The sequence below is a fragment of the Tenrec ecaudatus genome, chromosome 10 (assembly GCF_050624435.1).
Source record: "Tenrec ecaudatus isolate mTenEca1 chromosome 10, mTenEca1.hap1, whole genome shotgun sequence".
In the NCBI taxonomy this organism is placed as follows: domain Eukaryota; kingdom Metazoa; phylum Chordata; class Mammalia; order Afrosoricida; family Tenrecidae; genus Tenrec; species Tenrec ecaudatus.
Genome location: NC_134539.1, coordinates 159,001,366 through 159,010,187, shown reverse-complemented (window position 1 = coordinate 159,010,187; position 8,822 = coordinate 159,001,366). Strand labels below are relative to the sequence as shown.

Here is an 8,822-nt window from a genome sequence, read left to right as displayed (position 1 = left end):
GACAACAGAAGAGTGGGTGAGGGGAGACATTGGACAGGGAAAGATGTGACAAAATAATAATTTATAAATTATCAAGGGTTCATGAGGGATGGGGGAGCAGGGAGGGAGGGTGGAGAATGAGGAGCTGATACCAGGGGCTTAAGTGGAGAACAAATGTTTTGAGAATGATGAGGGCAATGAATATAAAAATGTGCTTTACACGATTGATGTATGTATGGATTGTGATAAGAGTTGTATGAGTCCCTAATAAAACTATTTAAAAAAATGAAACAGCAAAGGATCAAATGATTAAAAAAATAATAACTCCTGGTCTTAGGTTAGCAGCTCAACACTTAATCCACAGCAACACCAGGTTACAAGAGCTCCTTCCTGGTCTAACAGAGGCAATAAAGCAACAATCTGTCCTTGGAAACTGCCTCCTCTCATGCAAAATAAAAATTTGAAATTTGAGGAAGAAGAAACCCTACTTTATTTACTTTTACATATGTTTGCCAAAAAATTAGACATAACATTCCCCAGCCTCCTATAATTTTGAGTCTGGAGAAATGCAGTCAACTGTGCTAGACTGACAAAATAGAACTTGGTCATTAAGTGATGTAAATCTGAACTCAGGACCTGCTTATGTGCTGATACTGGTGTCTGAGGCAGGGACCTGCTTCAGGAGGAGGCCACTGTGGCAGAGGATCCCATCACTTTACGAACCAAGTGAAACGCTGGATTTGGCTTCGTGCGTGAGGCCCTAGAGAAATTAATCCAGTGACACTCGTCTATGCACAAGAAAGAGCTTTCTACCAGGAAGTGATTCCATGTCAGGATACATCCCGGCCCAGTCCAGCACAAGTCTGCCCATCCCTCTTCACTATGTAGCTGCAGGCCAGTGATGCAGAGCAGTGAGCCGAGTCAGGGAGATCACAAGCCAGCAGGTGCATAGTCCTTGGGGGACACCTGGCAGGGCACCTCCAGCTCTTGGGGTTGGGCAGCCCACCTGGGGCCGCCCCTGGAGGCAGGTAGAGTCCTAGCAACCAGGAAGGCTGAGGGGTAGAGAGCGGGCCAGTTTCCCCTGCGTTCCTTCCTGATAAGAAGGCTACACTGGCAAGGAGGCATCTTCAGGCTGTGCCCTGATTGACAGGTCGGACTCCACCCCTGCACTTTCATCCCCGTTCAAAGTGACATAAAATCATCCCACTTGGTGAGCAGTGGTGCGCCTTCACCTGCAGTTGGAGAAGAAGCGTGAGAGACTTGTATCCATTGAAAACATTAACTGATTTCTTTCCTTGTGATTCGGGAAGGCCAAACTCAGGTCCCGAGGGAAGCCTGGCCTGCGTGTACGGAGGAGAGGCAGGTTTTCTGTTTGTTTATTTGTTTGTTACACATAAACCCAGAGCATGAAGGAGCAACGGCGACAGCCTGTCAGGCAGAGGCTCCTGGACCAGAGGGCCGTGGATCTCACAGGAATCAGAGGGGCTGCTTGGATCCCAGACAAAGGGCTTGCATATGAACCCTTCATCTGTGACTGAGTTGTGCTCTCAGTCAAGGCTCCGGAGAAAAACCGCCATCCAAGTGGCCTCCAGGGGGCAGACGACGACAACACCAGTCACCATCCCCATCCCCCGCCCCCCCCCCCCCCCCACACACACACACCTGGCGTCCAACTAACGCTTTCCCATAGTCTTTTATTCCCCGCATTTCTCTCCTGTAAGAATTCTCCACATTCCTCACACGGGGCGAGTTTGCAGCCACAGTGACGGCCGGTATGATGCTGTAGTGAGGAAAACCCCTGTCTTTTCTACACTGAGAGATATTCAAAGGGCTATGTGTCCACAGGCCTTTAGAACATGGGAGAATATGGAATTTGGCTGACAGTTTCTTCAAAAGTATTGTCTTCGTGATTTGCACAGTCTCTGTCATAGACATTCTGTTACAAATAAGCAACTGAAATAAGTTTGCTACCATTTCACCATGACTTTAGTCAGTAAGCTACCACCCCTGAATTGTCTCGCGTCTCATAAATTAAATATTCTGGAAGTGCTGCTACCATTACTGTCAGTGTGCTACTAAGATATGCTCACATTGCTAATTAGCTATCAGTGAAATATGGTTTGACGATTCAATATGGCATTCATTTCTTTTTAAAAAGTTCCTGCGAAAGTCCTGTTAACACACAATCTTAGAACTGGGTACTTGGGCACCACAAAAGGGTTGTGCTCTACGACTAATCGAAGGTTGGCAGTTAGAACGGACCCAGAGGCATTTCCATGAGACAGAACAGACTCAATAACACTTCATATTTCAACATGTATACCAACTGGGTCGACCCATCCCAACCCAGAGAGCCTATAGGTCAGAGCAGAAAAACTCCTTAGGGTTTCTGAGACTATACATCTCAAAAAACAACAAAAGCAATTAGGTGGGGGTTTATTTTCAGATAATCATTTAATTTAATTTAAGCATTTTAACCACTTATCAAATCATCCAATGGCTTGCCCCGTCTACCCTCTAGCCTGCGGTCTCCCCTTTCCACCCTCCCCATTCTACCCTGGTGACTATCAACATCAATTTCTTTTGGTACAGAAAACATTTTTTCTTTTATAGCAATTATCTGGTGCACTATTAGTTCTTTTCTCATTGGTTGACTTCACTCAGCACAAGGTGCTCCAAATTCATCTCTATCATGAGATATTTCACAGTGTCTTCATTATTCTTTAACAGCACATTGTCTTGTGTTGTGTGCTTGTACCCAAAATGGACTTATCCATTCTACCACTGATGGGCATTGAGGCTTTTTCCATATTCTTGCTATTGAGCATAGAGCTGTGGTGAACATGGGTTACATATATCTGTCTGTTCTATGGCTCTTCCTTAAGGTATTGTTTTAGTCTAGTTACTTTAGAGAAATAAATCCACAGAAACTCGTGGATAAGAGAGAGTTTTATATAAAGGGTAAGTGTGCATCAAGGAAACATCCCAACCCAGTGCTGCCCAAGCCCACAAGTCCAACATTAACCCATTAACCCATATGTCCAACACCAATCCACAAAGTCCTCCTCCATCTCACAAAACGCACACTCTGATGCCGAATGAAGGAGGAAAGCCAAGTCAGTGAATGTAAACATCTCAGCACTGGCAGGGGTCTCTACACGGGTGCTCCAGCACCCATGGCTGCATAAGGGTAGGTCTAAGTGGCTTCTCCTCATGGATGTTTTGCAAGAAGTCAACCTTGCCAGCGAAAGCAGGAAAATGGCTAACGCAGCTGCACCCTGGTGCAACCATCACAAAGCAAGAGACCTGAGAACTAGAAAGGCGAGGCTCACCAAACCATTAATCCCTCCACCCTTAAATTAACCCCACATGTGTTTAATCAGCCAAGTTGGCACAATAAACTAACTACCTCAGGTATATACCAAGTAAAGAGAATTGCCGGACCATATGGTACGTCTAGTCCCCGTTATTTGAGGTAGCATCAGACCACTTTCCACAGTGACCACACCGGTTTACAGCCTCACTGATAAGAGTGTCAGATTCCCATCTCTGCACCCTCTCTAGCATTTGTTCTTCCGTTTCTGGAACTTTGCTATCAATGCCAGGGTGAGGCGACAGCTCCTAATCCTGATTTACAGCTCCCAGTGACTGGTGATCATGAGCATTCTTCATATGTGTGCTGCCAGGGCAGCTCACTTGGTGGACTGTATGTTCATGTCCTCTGCCCACTTTTAACCAGGCTGTTCATCTTTTCCTTGTGGAGGTGTTGCGATTTTCTATAAAGATTGGTTCCTTGTATGATCTATCATTGCCAATTTTTCCCCAGTAAGTGGGTTCTTTTATTCACTCTTTGATAAAGTCTTTTGATGTGTGCATGTATCTTATTTTTAGAGCAGCAGTTCTCAACCTGTGGGTCTCGACCCCTTTGAGGGTCGAACGACCATTTCACAGGGGTGGCCCGATTCATAACAGTAGCAAAATGACAGTTATGAAGTAGCAACAAAAATAATTTTATGGTAGGGGGTCACCACAACATGAGGAACTGGATTAAAGGGTCGCAGCATGCGGAAGGTTGAGAACCACTGCTCTAACTGCTTATGGAAGTAGAAAGCCCAGTTCCTCTCCGGAGGAGCTGCTGGTGGTTTTAGACTGCTGACCCAATGTATAGCCACTACACCACCAGGGCTCCATCCGGGGCTGCATAATAGATTGTTCAGGCCTGAGCGTGAAAGGCCTTTTACTTTGTTAGCTGTAATATGTGTGGCTGTATGCTCTTCTGGAAAGAGAAGTCTTTCAGAGACCCCGAACCCTGGGATACTTGGGGGTCCCCAGATGATCATCACAAAGTGAGTGTGCTTTTACGTCAGTGCAAAGGTCCCCTTATATTTAGGCACCCTTGAAGAAGGGACAGGACTTCTGGACATCTCCCCACATGGCCACCAGGTAGCAGCAGAGGAACAGTCTGGCCGACCACTGGCCCATGGTGTCTGCTCTTGCCACTTTGAGTTTTGTCTCAGCCATGTGTGCTGAAGGATCTGGGACATTATCCCAGCTTTCCGCCCGCCCCCCCTTATTTACATATATTCTTTATTACTTATTTATTAAATTCCTTTTCAATTTTTAAATTATTAAAATATCACTTTATTGGGGGCTCTTGACATCTCTTATAACAATCCATATATCCATTATCATCATTCTTTTCTAGACATTTACTTTCTGTTGAGCCCTTGGTATCAGCTCCTCTTTTTTCCCTCCCCCCTCACCCTCCTGACCCCTTGATAAATTATAAATTATTATTTTTTGATATCTTACATGGAACTCTGTCTCCCTTTCCCCATGGTTTCTGTTGTTCATCCCCCTGGAGGGGTGTGTGTGAGCTTATGTGTCCATCATTTCCATCGGTTCCCCTTTCCTCCCCCTTTCTCCTCACCTTCCCCCTGCCTTTCTGGTATCGCCGTTCTCATTCCTGTTCCTATTCCTGGATTCCATGTGACGTGAGTTCTCATCTCTTATCTGTACCTGTGTACATGTTCTGGTCTAGCCTGCAGTGAAAGGCAGGACTGGGGTCATGATAGTGGGGGGTGAGGAAGCCTCAAGGGACCAGAAGAATATTGTATGTCTCATCAGTGCTTTACTGTACCCTGGTTGACCCATCCCTTCCCTGTTACCCCTCTGTGAGGGGATGTCCCATTGACTACAGATGGGCTTTGGGTCTCCAACCCCCTTTATTCTCAATAATATGGGTCTTCTAATGCCTGTTACCCAGTCCCGACGACACCTCATGGCTGTATGGGTTGGTATGCTTTATCCAATTGGGTTTTTTTCTTCACTGCTAGATGGCCGTTTGTTTAACTTCACGCCTTTAAATCCCCAGACACTGTATCTTTTTTTTCCCCCTTGTCTCCCAAATATAAAATCAGACAGACACGTTGTCAGTCTTATATTATTCTGGGAATTTCTGTAGCACTGGAATGGAACCCGTCAGCAGTAAATCTGATAACAGGTTACGAACAGTGCAGACACTGTATCTTTTAATAGCTGGGCACCATCCACTTTCTTCACAACATTTGCTTATGCACCTATTTTGTCTTCCGTGATTGTGCTGAGAGGGTGAGCAGCATAGAATGACAATTTGTTAGAGCTAAGTGTACTTGAAATGAGGGAGGGATGAGCAGAGGCCTGAAGTCTGTCCACTACCTCATTGTATTGTCATAAAAATATATGTACATAGGACAATACCTCTATTTTTATGAATGGATATATTTACATATTACACACCTATGCTTATACCTCTGTCCATAGCTTGGCTTCCTAGATATCCCAGCTTTTTTTTAAAGGTGCTCTGAGTCTTAGAACCAAATGAGTCTTAATAGGAGGAGCACATCCCCACGTGTGACCTGTGACACAGGCTGCCGGTTTGTTGGTGTGCCCAGCACAGTCAGTGAGTGGCCAACAGGCATAGTGCTATTCACTGGCAGAGTCGGGACTGGAGGCCCTGGGATGAGTTGCCTGTGGTCAGGCTGTGGCAGTCAGAGGGACATTTACACATGGTCCACATTGCACCCACTGAACAGCCCATGTATGCGTGTCTCAGCCAAAGTCTCTGTCTGCTGGACAGAGGAAAAGGCTTGAGAACTGTGGTGGTTCCTGCCCTGTCTCAGAAGGCTGGTGCCCAGTGCTTGGTCCTGGTCCAGTCCGAATCTCACCTTATGATCTCCCTGAAGCACTCAACCTGCCTGCCTTGGAAGATGCTGCCTGGTGCCCTCACCCTCTCCTCACAGCAGCACTTCAGCCACCCCTGGACCTTGTCATTGCTACCTGGCACATCTAGTGAGCATGTCCTCTCACAAAGAGCTCAACAGGCTTACAGAGCATAGGCAGATCTTCACATATGAGGGGTACCCCCCAAAAAATTGAAAAAAGGCTCTGCTGGGCAGAGCTTTTGTAGTACATATTTTCCCCACCAGGCAAACATCAAACACCTTGCTCTGTGTTACTGCACCCAGTGGTGTCACCTGGGATGGTTCTTTCAGGTCACAGTGAATTTTTTCATGAAAGCAGATTCTTGAACCTCAAGTTTTATGATAACCAATTTAAGAGAACAGAGTGTGGCTGTGCAATTTTGTTTCCTGCTTGGGAAAAGTGTCACAGAAACTTGTGATGTTGAACATAGCTTACAAGGGCAGAGCTATGGGTAAAACTCAAGTATACGAGTGGTTTTCTCATTTCAAAAAAGATGAAATATCGACTGATGACAAACATCATTCTGGACGTCCATCAACTTCCCGAACAGACAAAAATGTCAACTTGTAGGGCATTTGGAGTTCATTCTACCAGGTCAGATTGTTAATCAAGCTTTCTGTTTTGAGGTTCTGAAAAGATAATGTAACAGTGTGTGACAAAAAAGGCCTGATTTGAGGCAGATGGGGGATTGGTTTTGCCACCACGACAATGCACCTACTCATGCAGCCATCTCAGTGTGTCAGTTTTTGGCAAAAGAACATCATGACTCTCTTACCCCATGCACCTTACTCATCTTCTTTTCATTTCCTTGAATGAAGAGGGACATGAAAGGACAGCAATTTGACAACATAAAAGAGGTGAAGAAAAAAACGAGGGAGGTGCTGTCAGCCATCCCAACAGATGAGTGTGAAAAATGTTTCCAAGAATGGAATCACAGATTTGACAAATGTATTAAGTGTAATGGAGAGTACTTTGAAGGTGATAAGGTTGTTTTATAAAACAATTTAAGACCCAAGACACTATATTATTTTATAGCTGGATACTATCAGCTTTCTTCACGACATTTGCTTATGCACCTGCTTGGTCTTCAGTAATCGTGTCAGGAAGGTGAATGTCATGGAACGCCATTTTAATAGAACAAAGAGTTCTTGCTTTGAGGGAGTACTTGAGTGGAGGCCCAATGTCCATCTGCTACCTTAATACTAAGCATACAAATATATGCACATAGATCTATTTTCCCATCATCATATATAAATATGTTTACATATGTACATGCCTGTATTTAGACATCTATAAATGTTCTTTGCCTCCTAGCTCTAGCCTCTATTTCCTTTTACTTTCCTCTTGTCCCACTATCATGTTCAGTCTTCATTAGGGTTTCTCTAATTTCTCTTGGTTACATTGCCCTTGAACAAGCCCTACCAGGCCTTCTACACCCTCCTCACCACCGATTTTGGATCACTTGTTGTTCCCTTGTCCCTGGGTTTGTTAGCACCACTTCCTTTCCAACCACCTCCTGCTCTCCCATGTCCCCCTGGAACTGTTGGTCCCGTTGTTTTCTCCTCCACATTGTTTATCCCTCTTAACTTATCTAGATAGACCAGTAGAGATAATATGCACAAAAACAAGACAGAGCAAAACAAAGCAACAAAACAAAGCATTAACAACAAAAAGAAAATTCTGTCAATAGTTCAAGGTCTATTTGCTGACCATTAGGCAACTGGGCATCCCCTTACAGAAGGGTCTCAGGGAGGAGATGAGCCAGTCAGGGTGCAGTGTAGCAATGACGAAACATAGAACTTTCCCCAAGTTCTTTAACGCTTCTTCCCCCTCACCCCCACTATCATGATCCCAATTCTACCTTACAAATCTGTCTAGACCAGAAGATGTACACTGGTACAAATAGAAACTGGAAACACAGGGAATCCAGGACAGATTAATCCCTCAGGACAAGTGGTGAGAGTGGTGATACCGGGAGGGTGGAAGGAAGGTGGAGTACAAAGGGGGAACCGATCACAAGAATCTACATATAACCCCTTCCCTGGGGAATGGACAACAGAAAAGTGGGTGAAGGGAGACATTGGACAGGATAAGAAATGACAAAACAATAATAATCCATAAATTATCAAGGGTTCATGAGGGAGGGGGGATGGAGAGGGAGGGGAAAATTGAGGAGCTGATACCAAGGGCTCAAGTGGAAAGAAAATGTTTTGACAATGATGATGGCAATAAATCTGCTTGACACAATAAATGGATGTATGGATTGTGATAAGAGTTGGACAAGCCCCCAATAAAATTATATTTTAAATTATAAATATATAGCTTTAGGGGGGGGGATTCCATTGTTGGGTTTTGTGGTTCTTTTGGAGTGGAGAGACTCCCTTGTACACAGTGCTGGTCCTGCTGCAAGCCACTGTGCCCCTGGGCAGGGCAGGCGGTGGGCACAGGGCAGGAGCAGATGCTGGCTTAGGCACTGTTCCTCCCGCTCCCCAGCCTCTAGCCCTGCTGGTTCTTCACCCTGAGTTCTGGTCACTTATCAGCTCACCACAACCCAGCCCTCCTCTGGGCTGCCCTTCCACCCAGGAAGTCGGGAGGGAGGA

At 45.3% G+C, this 8,822-nt stretch overlaps 1 non-coding gene across 1 annotated transcript; it reads right to left on the bottom strand.

Moving 5' to 3' along the window:
- Window positions 1-5,374: 5,374 nt before the first annotated feature.
- Window positions 5,375-5,498, bottom strand: LOC142460600 (small nucleolar RNA SNORA54). The gene has a single exon (XR_012786776.1). It is a non-coding gene; the product is annotated as a small nucleolar RNA SNORA54 (small nucleolar RNA).
- Window positions 5,499-8,822: the final 3,324 nt, after the last annotated feature.